General features: G+C 40.4%; 1 protein-coding gene and 1 pseudogene across 1 annotated transcript in view; one reads left to right on the top strand and one right to left on the bottom strand.

The window, feature by feature from the left end:
• Positions 1–19583, bottom strand: part of LOC139441028 (teneurin-2-like) — a 2123458-nt gene that overhangs the window by 14194 nt on the left and 2089681 nt on the right. The window lies entirely within an intron of this gene.
• Positions 4510–5335, top strand: LOC112319451 (TATA box-binding protein-associated factor RNA polymerase I subunit D pseudogene; annotated as a pseudogene).

The raw sequence follows: 19583 nt of genomic DNA, 5'->3' as shown, positions 1-19583 counted from the left end.
CCAGGGAAATTGCTGCCTCTCAGCCTCAAGTCCGATGTGCCCATGTCACAAGGGGTTAGGAGCCTCATTAATTCAAGTTGTTTAGAGATCAGCAACAGATTATTTCAAACACTTATTTCTTGCTTCAATTTCCTGTCTCTCAGAATTGGCTCCAAATCACTTTCTCTTGTGTGCTCTGTGCTCAATCTCCAGTTGGATAAGAAAATCAAAATAGTCCTTTCAGAATACCTATCCATCAGCATTATCGGGAACACACGCCACAGAGGCTTTGGTTGACGCTCCTGCATAGCCGGCCGGTTTTCTGCTTTGCACCTAAGTCTTCCCAAGAATCGTTGCCATTATACGGCTCACACAGACCTAAGGCACTCACCATTCACGTCTCAAACCGATTAATTCAATTCAGTTCTACAAAAAGACAAAAATGTGCGCAAAGAACCAAGGGTGGAAAAGCTATGGCTCTGCTACTGGGGACTGACTACAAGTGAGCTAAACATATAAATATACAGTTACAATATCGTATCTTATTCCTTATAAATTTAATTTCTACTGCACTTACATGGGTGGGGATGAGAAGGCAGGTGCAGGGGGAAGGTAATTATGTTTCTCTGTTCTCTAGAAAACACGATTATGAGTGGTGACCATGACCTTGGGTGAGCCCCTAATTCCCTGAACCCTCAGTTTCTGTTTAAAGTTAAAACATGGGATCAGGAAGAGTTGGCATCCGTCAGTCATTCATTTACCAAACACTAATGGCTTAATATTTATTGTCCGTACAGTATGTGTCGAGGCTGGGTTACAAACACTTTACACACAAAATCTCGTATAATCCTCAGACAGAACAAAACTGGGAAGAAGCCATTAGGCTCAAGAGGAAGAAATAAGAGCCCTAAGGTCACAAGGAGAGTTAGGTGGGAGAGCCTGGATTCACGCGCATGCATTTCTCCTTTTGGCTCCAAAGCCAGGGGGGTCTCCCACAGGCCATGCTCTCTAGTTGAGTTTAAAGACTTGGTTTTAAACCACTGAGGTCACGCAGGAGTTCTCACGAGAGACTTGGTATCAGAGCCCTCTTCCCAACTAGGAGACTGGAATGGGGGCTGGGTGGTGGGAGGCTCTTTGAAAAATCTGCTAAAAAGGGTGGGGGGTGCAAAACAGCAAAGTAACTTTTTTATAAGAGGATGGCTTATGAACTGCTAGATTTTACTTTCTCCCCACTTTTCAAATGAATGAAGTAATTTGTAGATTGTCAAAGTGAATTAGGCTTATTTCTTGAAACACCCTTTTGCTACATAAATAAATGAGCACAAACAATGGGATAAAATATAAGGAAGTACAGAATTAAGCATCCCTTGGTCAAGTAAATAACACTATGCGAACTTGACATTGACTTGTTGGTTTGTCAGCCACCTGTGACACACTAGATCGATCCCCTTCGACGACTCTGGCTGATTATTACCCTTGTGAAACCAGGATCTAGTGTAGTAGCTGCTCAATAAGCATTTGTTGAATTAATTAAACAAAGATACACAGGGAGATTAAAAATGAAAAATTACATACCAGTTTCATTTATAAAGAACGTATGTTTTATTTTACTTTACATATTCCCCTTCCTCGTCTTCCCTGACTTTTCCTTCTACCTGTTTGTAATATATCTAAAAATCCAGACAAAAAAAATGCAAAACAGCTTTTTATTTAATGGTTTCAACATCTCCTGAATCATTCTGAGAATTACATATTTAAAAAATAAAATAAAAAAAGGAAAACACACCTAGTACTACTCACTGCCATTGTGAATGGCCACTAAGACCCAGAGACTTAGGCCATAGGCGATGTAAATGTAAATATCTCTGTGTTTTTATTCCTCTGCATTTTACATGGTTTTATTTAAGGAATTTTCTATCCCTCCCTTAATTTTGCACATCACAGAACCAGGTTTCCTGGGTTACACTGATTTCTAAATGTTCAGCACCATTTATTCTTTTTTTATAGCTCATATAAAGACATGGCTCCAAGACCTCCAGTAACAAAAAGTTTATTTATGTATTTACTTTTCCATGGCACGCACCGATGAGCTAGTCTGCTCAGCAAGCGTTTCAGATTAGACGCATGAGTGTGGTTTCCGGCAAGGCTCCCTCATGTTTCTGCGCATTGGCTGATAAACACTTCAAAGTAAACCAACTCATAAATATGAAATGAAAAGCCAGGGAGTTGTTATGCACAGCTTTGAGATACGAATCTCTTTATTCCCTTCTGAAGTGGGGTTTGATTGACATAATGAGTCATAGATCCTGTCCAGGGACACGCCGCCTTTCCCCCCTTTTCTCTGGAGACAGGGAGACTTTAAAGAAACCCACTTCAGAACTTGGTGATAGACAGCTTACTTGAAAAAATAATAAAGTTGAATCCTGTATTAAATAACTTATTATTTTGTGTTAATGCTGACTTTGACAACCGTGACATATGTCAAAGTTTTACTACACATCCTCAGAAATACATTATTAGCTACAACTCTGAGAAAGAGATTGCCATTTTTTAAAAAGTACCATTACATCTTTTGTCACATATAGTGTTGCTATGCAGACCCTTTGTCTGGCAGGAGAAAATCACTCCTTAAATTAATTCAGAACAGAAGCCTAAAATCCTATAAGCCAGAAGGCTATGGGGACTCGCACAGGCAGTAGGGGATAATTATTATGGAAAATTCATTTAATAAATAAATGTCTTCCAAAAACGGAGGACCATGCAGCAGAACTTTCTATCAAAAAAAAAAAAAAAGGTTGAAGAACAATTGAACATGGAGATTCAATTTATTCTAGCTCATAAGTTTTTTAATAATTATCTGCTGGCCTGAGAAAGATAAAAGTTTCAAAGAGGTCACACGGTTTTCCACGAGATCATATTTCATACATACAAATGACTCACAGAAGCTAAGCAGTCAACACAAACAGCGGCTAAGCCCGCCAGTGCCGAGGACACTGAGGGTGGCAGGTCTCTGCAGAGAAAGGGAAGACAGGCTGACAGGGCAGCTGGTATCCAGAACCAGTAGATTTCTGCCACTCAAGGAGGTGGAGCTCATGGTGCCAGAGCTTGCAATTTTTCTAGAAAAACCTGAAATCTAGATTTTTTTTTTTACTGATTTGTAAATCATGGCTAAAAAAGTACAATTCGAAAGAAGTGCGGTCCAAATTAAAAAAAAAAAAAAAGTCTTTGGGCTGCAAATCTTCATTTTCTGCTGTAGACTTTCTACAGTGATCATTTAAATAAGCATTCATTAATAAAAGAGAATGGGGAGGGAATAAAAACCTTAAATCAGAGAACGTTGACAGAGGAAGGAGTCCTGAGTTAATCTACTCCAGTGTCCACTCTTGATCCCTGGGGGTTCTGCTGAGAGCTTGCAGGGAGTGAGAAGGACCTGCTAGAGCTGTCCCTTCCCAAAGCTCTTTTGCTTTTTATTTAAATAATTGTAGGCCAGAAAACTTGTGAAAACAGATCATTAGGATCATATTTTAAAGTGAAAAAATCAAGTTGTTCACCACCGCCTCTCCCAATAGCTAACTGACCCAAGGTTCAAGACTCCAGTAAGTTTCAGGGTCAGATTCTTGTCTAATTTTCTGCCTAGAGACTTAGCTTGAGGGAGAATCTACCATCCATCAAATCAGTGTTTCTCTTTCCATGGTACAGAGCCGCTCCTAGAAAGCAGCTTCCCACCAGGAACTACCATTCCCTGCTCCCAATGCATCTAGTGCAGGCCATGTGTCGAGTTCTTGTCCACCAAGTGCAGCAAAAGTGATGTGTGCCATTAACCACCGGAGAGTCTGCAAAAGAAATAGTCCTGCTCTGTGCTCTCTTTCCCTAGCGAGTCGGGGGATGCCGGCAATGATGCATTCAAGGCAGCGTGGGGCCTGCAGGTGAGAGAAACCTTATCCCCACAGTCCCCACCTGGAGGGTATGGACCTGGTCATCGGCATTACTGATTTCTGACTTCACAGGAATGAGAGATGAACTTTGGCTGTGGTTGATCCTTCGTGTTCATTTGGATTTCCTCCTCCCATCAGTTAGATTGACCCCAAAATAACACAGTCAGTATTGAATTTTGGGAAGCTGTGTTTTATAGAAAATGTATACAACTACGGGATCCAAAAGATAAAACTGACTTCCTATCGAGAGCTTGTTTAAGGAAGTAACTGCCATCTGTCAGACCTACTGTGCATTAAATGACGGAGAGGAAGGGGACACGACAGGATCCGCTGAAAGACACTGATGTGGTGACTAAGAAAGCCCAAAATTTATCTTCTCTGCTGCACAGGTGGATGGGTGGGCGGAGGCTACCTGTTGGAGGGCTCAGGTTGGGGGCTTTCCGGATGCAGACCTCGGAGGCCTGGGTGGAAGGTGGCCCCTACTGAGCTAGCACTTGGTACAAGTCCTCTGCTGATGTGGATGGAAATTTGATGAAAGCAAAAGACAAGTGACGAATAACAATTCTGACAGGTGCTTGGAGAATACCTCTCAGGAATGGATTCTCTGGACTACCTACCAGCGTCTGATTCAGCTTTGGCCCCGGAAAATCAAAGGGATAACTCTTCCTCTGGTAGCAGCTTATTTAAAACTCAGTGTGTTCCTTACTTGCCTTAATGAAAGCAAAGAAATCCTATTAGAAAATTTGCTCATTCATGTGAAAGTGTTTAAGCAGGAGATTTATCCGGTGGCTCATCTTTAGAGCCAAGACCACTGACTTTAAAAGCTCTTTGTGAAAGATTCAAGGAAAAGAAACATAAAAAGAGGAAATATAAGCCACTAGGAAGAACAAGAAGACAAGAAAGGAAGGAAAAACACAAGGTTACCAATAAATAAGAAACAATTTAAAGATAGAAGACCTCACTTCCCATTTTTAGAATCAGAGAATGGAAGAAAACCATTACCTTGGGGAAATTTTTAATCTTTGAGCAAGCAGTGACAAGAGAATTTTTCAACTACCTTAAAAAAACTGAAGTATGAATACCACCTCAAGGAATCCTTGAAACAGATGAATGCTGGTGAAGATTGAGAAAAAGGCCTTGATATTCATAGATGTAAATACTTGGATGATGATGGATCTGCCTCCCCTATTGAAGAGTCAGTGGGAGAGGAAGGGGTTGCAACAAATCTTGAACCTGATGAATGTGCTATCAAATTGGTGGAGAATAATTATTTCATAGTAAGTTCTGAATTACCAGAGGAGACGAATGTATATTTAGAATAAGAACATATTGAAGACGTTGCTTTATCTAAAAAGAGACTATCAACATCCAAAAACATTGGACAGAAGACAGAATGGCCTGAAAAGGAGATTGGAATATGAATGTCAAGGGTTTTTCTTGAGAACAGAATGTCTGGACTGGAAGGTATCCGAGGGTGTCCAACCTGCAGCCTGTGGGCCACATGCAGCTGAGGACGGCTCTGAATGTGGTCCCACACAAAATCGTAAAGTAACTCAGCTTAAAACAATGAGATGTTTTTTTGTGTGATTATGGGTCACAATGTACTTAATGTGTGGCCTAAGACAACTCTTCTTCTTCCAGGGTGGCCCAGAGACGCCAAAAGGTTGGACACCCCTGACTTATCCCGAAGATCTGTACTATTTAGAGAGTGAATATGATTTGAACTTAACCATGTTTAAAGGGTGTCTGAACTTGAGAAACCAGGCAGGTCCATCCACTCTGACCTTAACTGTGGCCCTAATGTCAATTGCTTGAAGAAACTGAGTCCCAACGATTATAGGACTGACCAACATAGTAACTGGATTGAACGTTAAAAATAACAAACATTATTTTTAAAAGGAATTAAGATGAAAACTCAGGAGGAACTAAGGTAGTGTAAGGATAGAACATGCGAAATTCCTGAAATAAAAATGTATTAACTTCAAATAATGATGCTTGTCGCCCATAATGAAAATAAACTGTTTACACTTTTTGTGGAGAGTCAGAAAGAAGAAGAAGAGAAAAAAAAGCAGAGATTCAAACTCAGATTTTGGCGGCTTCAAAGAATTTCTCACTATCATACACTAATTACTATCGCAGTGTGTCATTAGGTGGAATCCAAGATTTCATTAAAATCCTTCCCTCTCCAAATTGATAAAATTCAGCACCATTCTGATATGTCAGCTGTTAGATCTGTGATTATTGGTACTAAGAGTTAAAAAAAAAAACCCTGAATAATGCAAATAACTCCAAATAAAAATTTTAAAATAAATAATTAACTGGTCAATATGTAATATTATAATATTATATTTCAATATCAGCAATTTTATCTTTCAATAATAAAATATTTTTGAGATGTTTTCGTACATATGAGAAAAGAGAGGGTAACATAAATTTTTTAATATGAAAGAAAATAACCATTACATACGTTAGCATCAGTAAACAGTCAGCCATCTAACCCCAACACAATCCAAAATAAAAAGAAACATGTTATGTATATGTGTATACATAAATATACAGGGGTGGGCAAAAGTAGGCTTATAGTTCATACAATAATTATACAATAATACAAAAATTAACACATGAATAATATGATAATAAACTCTGTTTTGCATATTCAGAACTATAAACCTACTTTTGCCCACCCTGCACATGCACACTTATTATGTACGTGGTAACAATAAGAGAATTGAGAAATTAGAAAAATGACATGCTACACACACACACACACACACACACACACACAAATAACAAGATTAATTTTTGGTCAATCTCCTATTAAGATCCAGCTGAAATTCATACTGGAAGTAACTGCAACACAGGGCAAAGGGACTGTGGAATCAGACAAAACAAAGTTCAAAACCTCCAGCTTCTCAGCTCTGGGACCTTGGGTAAATTTCCTGGCTTCTCTAAATTTCAATTTCCTCACTTACAAAGTAAGGATAATAATATCTACCATATTCAAAACACAGACTAAAGTCCACATCCAAGGAAACTAAACGTACACCCTTTAAGAGACCAGCGCAAACCTTTATAATGTTAATTATAACCATTAACTAGTTGTCTGGGAAAGGAGCTGGGAGCAAAGGGCGCATCAGTAATTCTTTGGGGATGACAGAAACGTTCTAAAATTGTACTGTGGTGAGAAGTATACCACACTCTGCTAATTTACTGAAATTCATGCAACTGTATACTCTGAACTGCAGAATTTTACAACTTGTAAATTATACCTCAATAAAGCCGTTGAAAACATTAAGCTGGTTAAATGCAAGCACTCCTCTGTATGTAGGTAAAAGCTGCATCTATACCCGAGAGAACAACAGTGTGAACTGTTAAGAATTATAGACTGTGGAATAGACTATTTAAAGCTAATCTACTATTCTTGTATCATCAATTGCAAGGAGGATTATTGTAACATTGTTACTTTTACTTTGGTTCCTTCACAAATTTAACGGCTAACATATGCCCAGAATAATAGGTGTTCGTTAACTGTAGTCTGAAAATCATGACGGCTAAGTGCCCTGGAACTGAGACATTCTCTGCTCACTATCAGGGTAAAACCAACAGCCTTCCTAAGAATAAATCTGGATCAGAATACTTTTCCATCTCGAGGTGTTTTAATCCTCTAGACTGCAGACAGTTTGATTAAACAGGCAGCCCAGGGATCCTGCATTCTCTCTCAGTCTAGGGAGGAACAGCTGTCAGTCACATCTCTGCCCTCCACCCACAGTCCCCGGAGGATGCGTAAGCAAGCTGTCTCTGGGATAAGCACTCCTCTGAGAATTGCTGGCTCTTCTCGGCCTGCAGCTGAAAAGCAGTCATTCTGCTTGCTTGCTCTATTAGCCCTTTGACTTCCTTCCTTTGCACTGAAATATAAATATAACGCCTAAGTGAATGAATACTACTGTCCCCAAAGAAATTTCAATTAGACACTTGGAACCCTTAGGAACAGTACCCAGGGAGATTCCCAAATGCTGCAATTTGTTATGTATTATTAAGTCTGGCTTCGGATTGTAAATCTCCTGTTTTTTTTTCTCTTCATGTTAGCTGGGGGCTTTTAAAGAACCACCTCCCATATGATTTGAACAGTTCTCTCCCAGATTGTAAGCAGGACAAGAAAATGGAGTTATTCCAGAATAACAAGCCCTTGGACCAGTTTAAAAGGCAGATGGGAAAATCCCTTTGCCGGCAACCAGAGTTGGGAATGAAAGAACCTTCCCCCTCTTCTCAAAGGGAGTGGAGGACATTAGGAAATGTTGAATGGTGCTGGAGTAGAGTCTTTGAGTGTTTCGACCTGCCACACCCCCGCAGCACTGTCTGCGTGAGCGCTAGGGACCAGAACTGAAGCTCGATGAGGGAGTATTTTGTCTAATTACGGGAGTCTTTGCAGCACAGATAACAGTGCTGGGTGTGTACGTAGAAGGATTTACCTAAATAAATGCAAATGGCTGAATGGAAGGAAGGAAGGAAGGAAGGAAGGAAGGGAGGGCAGACTTGGACACAAGTCCTTGACAACTAGGCCAGGTCCTTCTGTTCTACTTCTGCCAAAATTTCATAAAACCTGGCCTGGGGCTACATGTACCACTGCATTATTTGGGAATAATTTATTTAAGAATCAGATATTTGCTCAAACTCATGTTACACTTTTCTTCTACTATTTGTTTTTCGCTATGTGTTATTCAGCTGAATAAAATGGTTAGAGCTAATCAGATTATTATCCGAGATGAGGCAATAAAGTTCTTCTCAAAAAAGAACTATAGGGTCAATGGGTTGCCAAATAAGATTCGCTCCAATGTTAGGAATCTACAATTCACCCTTTTGGTTGTGCCCAAATATAGTTTTTAAAGGAATCAGGAATATTAGCTCCTTTCCAGTACTGGGGTTCATGCCAATTACTTAAAATACTAATAAAAAAATTTAAAGGGCACTGAAAAACCTTATTGCTACCAAATGCAACTATTAAGTCTCCTACTAAACAAGCAGTTTCAATACTCAGCAAAAGCAACAACTGAAAGAAAATGTAAATATATCCCCTTCCTTTCACTCCAATTTTCTTTGTCAGCTGTGTTTGCTCATGGTCCCAAACACAATGGATGCATAAACGATAAATGACTGAAGCTGAGTTTTTGACATTTTTGATGACACTTTGCCCTCTAAAAATGAAGCTACGGGCTCCCCAGCACTCAGACGTGGGCCGATGCACCCCCCAGCAGCCAGGGCAGCCACGGGAGGTGGGTGGGCCTGTGAACACGGGTTCTCACGCAGCAGTGACCCCTCGCTCACCTCCTGGAGCTCGCAGTGATTCCTGCTTTTGAGTCACTGACGCTGAAGCCAAGAGAAACAGCTCTTAGGAACCAGGTTTTTATGTCTTCTGTAAAATGCTGATCAACAATACAGAGTGAGATTCTCTCTTTATACTCAAATGAGGCTGCATTTCCTGTCCTGTCTCTCAAAGCTTGGGACACCTGGAAGACAAAGGAGGCTTGTGGTGGGCTGATTTTGGAAGCTCCATATAGGCCAAAGTACCCACCACTCATCTTTATATGAGGGATGCAATGCCCTTTCTCTTTCCGGTAGCCCAGGGATTGAGAAAGTCTGCTCCCCAAAATTAAAAAGCAGACACGACATCTCTCTTCCCTTCACATCTGGTGGGCCCTCTTCCATGGTGTCTCTCTTTGTTACCAATCCTGTGACTCCAAAAGAGAAAAGAGGGAGGAATGAGAAACGGAATTACAAGACACAAAGTTCCTGGCTGATGGCTAGGAAGGGTGAACACAATCATGTCAATGGCTTTCTTTACAAACATTTATTTTCACTTTTAATATCATCCAAAGGGATATATTCTTAGTGAACCATCAAAAGGAGCCTCGTTAGCTATGCATTTTAGTTTCCTTTATATAAGTTAATGTCTTCTTATATATTTCATTCAAAGCAGAGATGAATTTCTTTTCAAAATGTCTTGGTTCTATTTACAAAGAGTTTCACGTAAAAATAGAAAATGAAATTTGGATGGTCATACCCTCAGCCACCAAAATGCTCTGCTGAATCAAAGCTTCATCTCTCTGTAATTTTATGTATAATATATGTACATATTTATAAATTCTTGAAGTAGTTAAACTTTTTTTTTTTCTGGATGGAATCTGCACCCTACACTTGAGTTCCAGTTGCAGTTGGTCAGCTACATAAATAAATCAGCTTAGATAAGTCATTTGACTCAGTATTAAGATGATTCAGTTTGAAGATAGTTTTTATAGATTCCTCCCAGGTCTAAAATGAATATATTTTATGATGAAAGTAATGTTACAATACAATAAATACTGTCTGCTTCAGTGCAATTGCGATCCCAAGGCTGGTGACCTCCACTGAAAAAGGACATTTCTCAGACATCTGCCAAAGGTGTAACATCGTACCACAGGGTTTAAGAACAATGAAACCAAAATATAGTTTAAACAATTAATTAGTGACAATTTTATATGAAGGAACAAACTCCCTTTTTAAAGATTCTGTAGATGCATTGAGCTCTGGATTCCAGTTAGTTTTCTGAGAGTCTCCTCACACCTGAGCAGACTGAAGAAAGCTATTGTGCTCTCGCACTACCACAAATGAACCGCCTTTTAAAAATATAATCAAATCCATCTGATTCTAGAGGTGCTAGGAGATAAAGCAAACCATCTGGGAGCAAAATGTCAAGTTCATATACCATGTAAATGGGAATGAAACAAAACGTGAAGTGAAATACTTCACGACAGGTCACACACCGCCTCCCCACTCTGTGGGAGAGACAGAACATTCTCGCTGGCCAACAGGTGTTAAAGCTACACCCAAACATTGAGGGGGAGACAGCAAATCACACCTGACTTTCATTTCTATACACTAGTGCCCCCCCAAAAAAAATTGAAGGAAAGAAAGAGAGACAGAGAAAGAAAGAAAAGAAAAGGAGGGGGGAAATAGGCTCCATGGAGAAAGGACTGGTTTTAGGGCTGAGGCCGGGGCAGAAAATACAGTCAGTCCTCTGTATCCATGGGTTTCCCATCCACAGACTCAACATGCTAGAGATTGCAAATATTTGAAAAAAATCACAGAAAGTTCCCCAAACTAAAACCGGAATTTGTCACACGCCCAGCACTACGCTGAGTCTCTGACAATGAATGATGTGGGGGCAGACCCTGCTGGAGTCTCCCTGCAAATGTCAGTAACGGGAAGCCTGGCTGCGGGGCACACAGGGACTCTCTGTATTATTGTTGCCACAGTTCCGTGAATCTAAAACTTTCAAAAATTTAACACTGTTCTAAAATGAAGTATTTATTTTAAAAATTTAGTCCAGATGCGTTCTATAACTTAATTCCATCCAGAATTAAAGAGGAACAAGTGATAGAAAGGGGGAAATTATCAGAATTTAGGGCAATGATTTGGGAAAACTGGCGAAATGTGAGTTTTACTGTTTTCTTTTTTTTTTTTTAAACCACAGCTAAATTAACCAAATAATGTCCCAACTGTTACTTTGCCCCAGGCACAGGAGCCATTCCGGGGTTGAGAATAAAAACTCCACAGCCTCATCTCAACAATAACACAGACACATGATTAGTCCTTTGTGGACTTTAAGGCAAAAGGTTTCCTCAATCATCTCAAATGTGAAGTACTTCATAAAAGATCGTGTCCTACCTCCACATTAACCACTTAATGACAAAGCATAAATCAGACGAATGGAATGCCCTCAAAAAAACCAAGGAACAAACATAAAAAATTTCAAAAGAAGCAGTCAAATTTGTTCCTTGTTAAAAATAGGGAGACAATTCAGTTTAAACATAACAAATAAATAAATCTAATGATTAACCTTAATGGACTGTCTCACTAAATATCCTGGCATTTTTGAGGGGGGAAAAAAAGAAAACCCAAAACCCAAAACATCAGTCAGCAGCAGAAGGAAGAGAAAGATAATTTACCCTCAGGAAAAACCAATGCCTAATAGACACTGAGCTCAAATGAAATTTCATAGTTCCCTTTTCTGACTTTATGACATCAAGTAGAAAGAAAAAGTGAATGACACGACTAAACTAGCACGACACACAGGTGTGCCTGCAGTGACCTGCTCACGGAGAAACAGCCGCACACCTTTCCCTTTTCTAAAGTTAGACCCGAACAGGAATAGCAGGGGCCTGGGAGGTACGCTGGCAGGGTCTTCAGGGATGGCCTCACATCTAATAAGAATCAGGAGAGTGTCAGCAGAACTGCTTCCACTCGGCAAAGGGAGCGGGAAGGAGGAGAGATGGGAAGTGACAGGTGAGCAAGCTCCCATTTCTACTCCCTTCTGACTTGTCTTTTTTAGAACCTTGTTGAAATAAGTCAAAAAAAGAAATTTAAAAGCCTGTGCAAGAAAATTTTAGGGTATAAATCGTGATGACAATTACTAACAATTTTTAGAGCACACAGCTTTAATGATTTGCCAATATAAATGATATGGTTGATGCTATTGCAGCATCGATCCAAACTTTTCTAAGCACCAAACAATTTTGAGTGTGTCATTCCCAATGTTTATATTCAATCAAATTTTTAAAAATATAGATTATGTGCTGAGGACTGAACTGTGTCCTCCTCAAAGGCACATGTTGAAGCCTCAACCCTCCATGTGATTATATTGGAGGTGGGCCTTTAACGAGATGATTAAAGATAAATGAGGTCATAAAGGTGTTGACCTGAATGGCACTTTTTAAAGAAAAGGATGAGACAGCAGAGCTCCCGCTCTGCCATGTGAGGACACAGAGAGAAGGTGGGTGTCTGAAACCAGGAAAAAGGTTCTGACCAGAACCCACCCTTGCTGACATTATGATGTCAGGCTTCCAGCCTCCAGATGGTGAGAAAATAAATTTCTACTGTTTAAGCCACTCAGTGTATGGTACTTGGCTATGGCAGCCCAAGCTAATACATGCAGGGAGCTTAGTGTGGCCCCCAAATAATTGGGGTTCTCTTCCTTCAAGGTGCTTTCTTAACCTCCTTTAAAAGTAGAGAAAGCCACATGATGCATCTTCGCCAATAAAATGTCAGCAAGGGTGACATTTGTCACTTTCACTGAGTTTTCGGTAAGAGAGGGGGCTTGAGTCTCCGTGTGTTTTGTTCTTCCTTTCTCTGTAACCTGACGAGCTCCAGGGGGTGCACTCTTCATCAGCTGTGTGTCTGCGTGGGGAGCAAAGTCCCCTTCAACCCACAGTGCGCATGTAGTGGGAGCGAGGAATAAACATGAGTTAAGTCACTGGGACTTTACATGGTTAAAGTGGATACAGCCACCTGAGTCCTATGGGGGAGAAAAAGTAAAGCCGGCAAGCGAACAAATTGAAAAAATAAAATTAAAGAACCCTTAGTCCTAATGCGGGGAAAAAGCAGAAGCAGACGACAGTAAGAAAAATCTTAGTAATGCTCTGCTAAGCCCACTGAATGACCACGGCGAGCGAACATTACAGGTACAATAACAAGTGAAAATGTGTTCACTTTTACAACACTGTGATCACGAGATTGCCCCACTGATTTGGTAGTCTGCTGAGGAAGCACAAAGTTTAATTGTATGCTTTAAAATTTTATTGAAAGTATCTGTTCAGATCCAAGGTAATTCTGGAACAACATTTAGGCTTCCTCTAATGTTGTTTAACATCATTTGCGAAGTCTTCGCTTGATTTATGTTAAAACATCCCAACATGTATTGAGACGGGCATTTGAAATTGCTCATTTTTGGTGTGAACCTCTTATAATCTCAGCTATACTCCCTAGGCTAGCATTGGTCTGCTTCCCCTTTGCCACTCCCTGATGTCACCCCATCATTTTGAACAGTCCAACTTTCTCTCGATGGCCACAGTGAATAGCACTGAGTCTTCACCCCAAAGAGGGCCTGGGGGTGCTCATCCCCCGCATTCACCATCTGGACGACAACTACTCGTTCCACAGCAATCACCTCCAATGTCAATTGCCGTGCACGACCTTGGCCAACATCTCCAGGAACAATTATTTCTTCCTTTAGATTCCCAAATCTCTTAATGGAGATCTTTATTGTAGCACTTATTCCCCTTAATTACAATTTAACTGTTAATGTGTCTGTTCATTGTATTATGAATTCTAACTGGGCTAAAGATAGCTCACTTACTGTATTATGTAACTACAATATACTTGGTGAATGATCGGGTGGATGTGTCAAATTATAAACTATTTCCACCTAAAAATGTCAACTACTTTAGAAAGGTGAATAATTATGTTTATAATGTGTGATTTTTTCTTTAGTCATTAAAGGGAAACAGATTATAAACTTTTTGCTTCGATTTTCCTGTTACTACGCCATGGTTGTATATGCTACTGTTACAGGAAGTTGAGGTATACTAGCAGTCAAGTTTGCTGGACTCTGCTTGGTAAGAGCTGATTAGAAAGAACATAAGGAGCCTTGGAAGTCTCTATAGTTCTGTCCAAATTTCGCTTTGCAAATCCGACATCTGATTTATATTCCTTAGGTAATAAAGGAGCTTTCTCCAACTTTCTTCACAGCTAGCCTACCAGACATCTTCTTCAGTCTCCATCACTACCACTTCTGTGAGCAAGAACAAAAGCAAAAAAGAAAAAAAAAGGCCAGGGCCTAGAATGCCTCTTCAAGCTCTGCATCAAAGGCCGTGGCTGCCTGAGCCTGCTGCACACTGCATGCCGCTCTGCCAAGCAGGGATGGTCCAGATCTGCCGCTACAGCATGAGGCCAGCTGACACAGAGAAACGACAAATTACTATACCCGACTCCCATCCTGGACCCCTACTCCGACAAAGAAAGGAGAAACCAAAAAGCCCAACATCTGTGGCGAGACTGTTGTGAGTGTGTGTACGTGTTTGCACATGTTTGAGTTGGGGAGACAGAAGAAAGGACTGGAAACCCGTCGGGAGGCAGCACAATACAGAGGTTGGCCTCAGGAAGACGGGGGGGCTTCAAACTAGACTCCGTCCCTTCCTGGTTGTGGATTTCAGGAAGGTACTTAATCTGATGAGCCTTCGTTTCTTCATTTATAAGTGGTGGTGGTGGCGGGGGGGCAGGGGGGCTCTCATTAGATCCCCAGCAGGGCTGCTGAGGTGATTTAGTGAGAAATGTTGAACATAGCAAGTGGCCCACAGTTCATGGGTCACTCCCATCAGAGCATACGTGTTATTAAGCTCCTCGGAGTAATACACAGGATCTGTGTTATTAATAACCATTGGCACTAAACTAGCTTCTAATAATAGTTTGATGTGTTGTGATAATACGGGATTGAATTTAGAGAGCAGAATTTGAGGCATGGCTGGACCTCTTGGTAGCTGAATTATCTATCACAAGTCCAATTTTCAGCTGTGGTTTCCACATCTTTAAAATAAAGGGGCTAAAATAACTGGTCTCCTCTGTAGCAGTAATGTTTGAATCTCTAGGATGAACCAGACTTCATTATGCTGTACGCACAATGGAGTGGGGACAGTGGTGGGGGGGAAGTGAGAGGGTGGGTTCATAAACGATATCCTAAGCTAATCACAGAGCAGTAGGTTGCTAGCCAACCCAGCTAACACAGTCAAGCCCTGGGGACAATAGCCTAACAGGCTCCAATTTGGCAACATAAATGAGTTTTTTGGCAATGAAATTTGAGTTGAATTTCAATTCAACCATGGATTTGTCACTTTCCCTTCCTGTTCGATTTTAAACTTCTGAACCATTCACAAATCTGATTTCAAAAGACAAATATGGCTTTGGTGACAATTGTAAAATGCTTTTGCATATCAGAACCTCAATTCAGTAGCCTTTTAATATATCAGGAGAGCTTGCTACTTCAAATAAATATGACCTGCAAAACGAGAGAACATGTCAGAAGGGGGCTGTTACTGCCCAAATGCAATGTACTTACAGCCTGCTAACATCAAATTGACAGGTCTGAGTGAGGTTACAAGAACAGTAAAAGAAAGGGAGCAAAAAGGAAGGGAGGAAGAAAAGGGAAAGGAGGAAGCAAAAGAAAGAAGAGTGCGTTACTGAATGGGAATTCCTAGAATAGCAAATGCCTAGCATCTGCTGGGCCCAGTCTAAAAGGTACCACTTAAGTCTAATTTTCAGAGAAAGAGGTGGGCTCATGCAGATATTACTTAATAATTTAATACCATTAAGTCCGAAAATGAATTCCTTTATTTTCAAAAGAGGAACTGTTTTAATATTAACATTGAAAGCATATTTTAAAGTTTATCTGGTACTGTTAAGGAATTTTAAGAAGCTTCCTCGCCCTATGGCAAGCATTGGTCTATTCAAGGTCAGTTTTTGTTCTAAGTTTGGTTAGGCTGCAGGGGCCAGAATCAGACTCCCCGGGCTAGAACCCAGCTCCACTATTTCCTGTGAACTTCAGCAAGCTACCTACCATTTCTTCACCTCAATTTTCCCATCGCCAAAGTGGGGATAATACAAGATTCTACAACATGAGGTTTTGATGGGGTAATCAATGAAACAATTTATAAAAACCCTTAACAGTATCGCCTACATAGTAAACACTTAATATAAACTGTAAATATCAGCAGAGATCTAATTTTAATATTTTTAAATGCTATTATTTTGTTATAAAATATGTGCGCACGTCAACTCACAGTCAGATGTAGATGAGGTAACCTATTCAATATATCATTGACTTAATGAGTTTACTGTAACTGCATTGAACTAATTTCTCTAACACTGCTGTTATATAGAGTGAAGCCAAGGTAACCACTGGATATGTGAGCCTAGAATGTATATCGTGAGACATTGATACAGATTTTCTAAATCTCCTTGATTTCCTAAGAGGCCAAATTTCTTCCAGATGTGCTGTTTAGAGACCTGCTTTCCAAGACATGCGTTCCTTTCCATGAAGGTGGATTCACACCGCTCACCTTGGGGTGGAGGGGCAAGAACACCAACACATTCGCACCAACCGCAAACTCGAAAGCAGCAACTCTAGTCTCTCTTCTTTCCCTTCGGAAGTTCTGAACCCAGTTCCAATGCCACCATTTTCCCAGTACCAAAAGAACATGCCCTTTATTAGGTTGCCCAAAGACACAGGAAATAGTCCAACTTCCAAAATTCTTTGAAATTATTTTTGAGTTTCAAGACTCAAAAAAATTAGGAGGGAGGCTTTCTGATTCAGTTGTTTAGAATAGTTATTTTTCTAATCATAATACTGATAAAATATTTACAGTAATAATAACAGCTACTATTTAATAATAATGACAAAAATATTTACACTAATGATAGCAGCTACTCTAATATATTCTAGGTATCACTTTAAGAAATCTATGTAACTGCTATCTCATTGAACAACCTTACAAGGTGATAAGATCATTATTCCCACTTCATACATGAGAGAGTTGACCCTAAGAAGAGCAGTAAGTAGTTCTTGGGGTTTGTAATAACAGGAATTCAGTCTAGCTCTCCTCGTCCTCAGGAAAGGCTTCCTCTGATTACTTTTCCCTCTTCATCTGTTTTAGTTACTGCCCATGTCACTGATACAATATTTCTCTGGTCTTTGTTAATGACTTATCGATACTTCTTGGAACTTGTAGTACATGTCCTATTGTTTCTGAGGCTTAAATCCACATCCATTTTGTCCTTCATCTCCTACTACCGTTAAAACAATTTCCTTACCTGGTTTTGCACTTGTATTTGCATATAATTCATAAGATCAGTTAGCTTCATCAGCTGGGGACTCCGCCATAATGCCCACATGCTCTAACTTTCATTCCATGTGGTGTGTCTCTATAGAATACAATTATTTTACTGCTGTATGTAGGGCATGAGATATACAAGATAACTGACGGAATCAACAATCCTCAAAGACTATTCCTAAGTACTCAGCTGTTCAGTGCTTCCATTTTCATTGTTGAGCTAATTAGTTTGTGTGTATATGTGCGTGTGTGTGAGATTAGTGTTTATGAACTCGACCCAGAGGAAGCAAATAAAGTACTGCACAGGAGTCCTGGCTGGTGTGGCTCAGTGGACTAAATGCTGGCCTGCAAACCAAGGGGTCACTGGTTCGATTCCCAGTCAGGGCACATGCCTGGGTTGCAGACTGGGTCCCTAGATTGGGGCGTGTGAGAGGCAACCACACACTGATGTTTCTCTCCCTTTCTTTCTCCCTCCCTTCCCCTCTATCTAAAAATAAATAAATAAATAAATCTTTAAAAAAATACTGCACAGGATACTCCTGAAGTGAGAGGTCACATTAAGAATCCCAAGGAATGAATGCCTGTGCCTTGTGGGAATGAAACTGGGGCAAAGCCAAGTGTTCAGGGTCAGACACAATGAGTTTCCATCTCCTGCACCCCCCCCCCCAGACCACCCCCGTGACACACGAGCCTCAGGCTCAGCTGTCACAAAGCTGCTCTCCAGGGAACAAAGCCTGTTTCTTTCCAGGCAGGTGCAGCTACCAGCTAAGAAACACTCACCAGGATTCAACCACAGTTCAGACGCACGTATGGCAAAGGAAGCCATGTTGACAAATAATAGCAGGAGCTATCCGCACAAATGTAGAACAAAAACCCAAAAAAGCATAAAAGGTATCGATTATTTAAAATGCCAAGAGCAGACCAACGCTAGAGTGAGGGGCAAAGAGAGCCTCAACGAAGGCGGACAGTAATGCCGAGGCTGTGAAAGCTAAGGCCCCGATGCCGTGGACGGCAGCAATTGCAGCGCCCCGATGTTTTCCTGTAATGATGGTTCTACGGATCCCGTCTCAGATGCACAGGACGACTTGAGTGTTTGAGGGATGATTTCATGCTGGGAATACAGAAGTTAGTTTGAACAAATTGCCCATTTGTGATTATTTAAATAAAACATCATAATTGTAATATGCTGGTCGATAAAGGCAATTTTTTTCCTTCTTTCTCTTTTGTAAAAGAACAATATGCTAAATGCTATCTTGATTTTTTTTTTTACTGCATTTCTGCAAATACAGTATGTAATGCCAGGTGCCCCCTCAATTTTGCATTGTGATGGGCTACATAAAAGGAGGCGGAAATGCACTACTGTGCGTTGTTTCCCACGCGGCCCAGGCTCTGCCAAGTCAATGCCACATTCTCTGCCTGGGCATTGTCTTCTGTGACAACTACATGCAGCTTGACTCAGTGGCGCACATTTAACAGGCCTCGCTTTTATCACATTGATTTCAAGGGTGGTTCCCCAATATAGTTACACTGGCCATCATTGTTTTATTTTAATGTACAGGGTCTGACCGAAGGAAGGCTTGCTTGAGTGTGGTTGGTAGGGTAATAATACGGGTGTAATAATTTATAACTTTTAACTGGAACATTTCTCCTAAAATGTCATATGCTTTTAGGTGTGCTTGAGTGTGTTATTGTTATGTTTTAGAATTACATGCTTATGATTGTGTAATAAAAAATTTTGTCATAAAAGGGGGCGTTACTTGTGCAATACCTTGTACATCATTTATATTTATGTATAAATTTTAAAATACCTTCTTTATTTAAAAATATATTTTTAAATGGAAGAGGTTGTCCTTCTCATTTACTCCCAACAAAATATTTTCTCTTTTGCTCCCAACAAAGAAAAAGATAGTTTTTGATGATCTTAGGATGACAGAGCTTCCTGCTTTGAAAAGAAACCTTTCCCAGGTGTGGCTAA

Source organism: Desmodus rotundus, chromosome 6 (assembly GCF_022682495.2).
Source record: "Desmodus rotundus isolate HL8 chromosome 6, HLdesRot8A.1, whole genome shotgun sequence".
NCBI lineage: Eukaryota > Metazoa > Chordata > Mammalia > Chiroptera > Phyllostomidae > Desmodus > Desmodus rotundus.
Note: the sequence above shows the minus strand (reverse complement) of the source record. Positions and strands in the feature narration are given on the sequence as shown.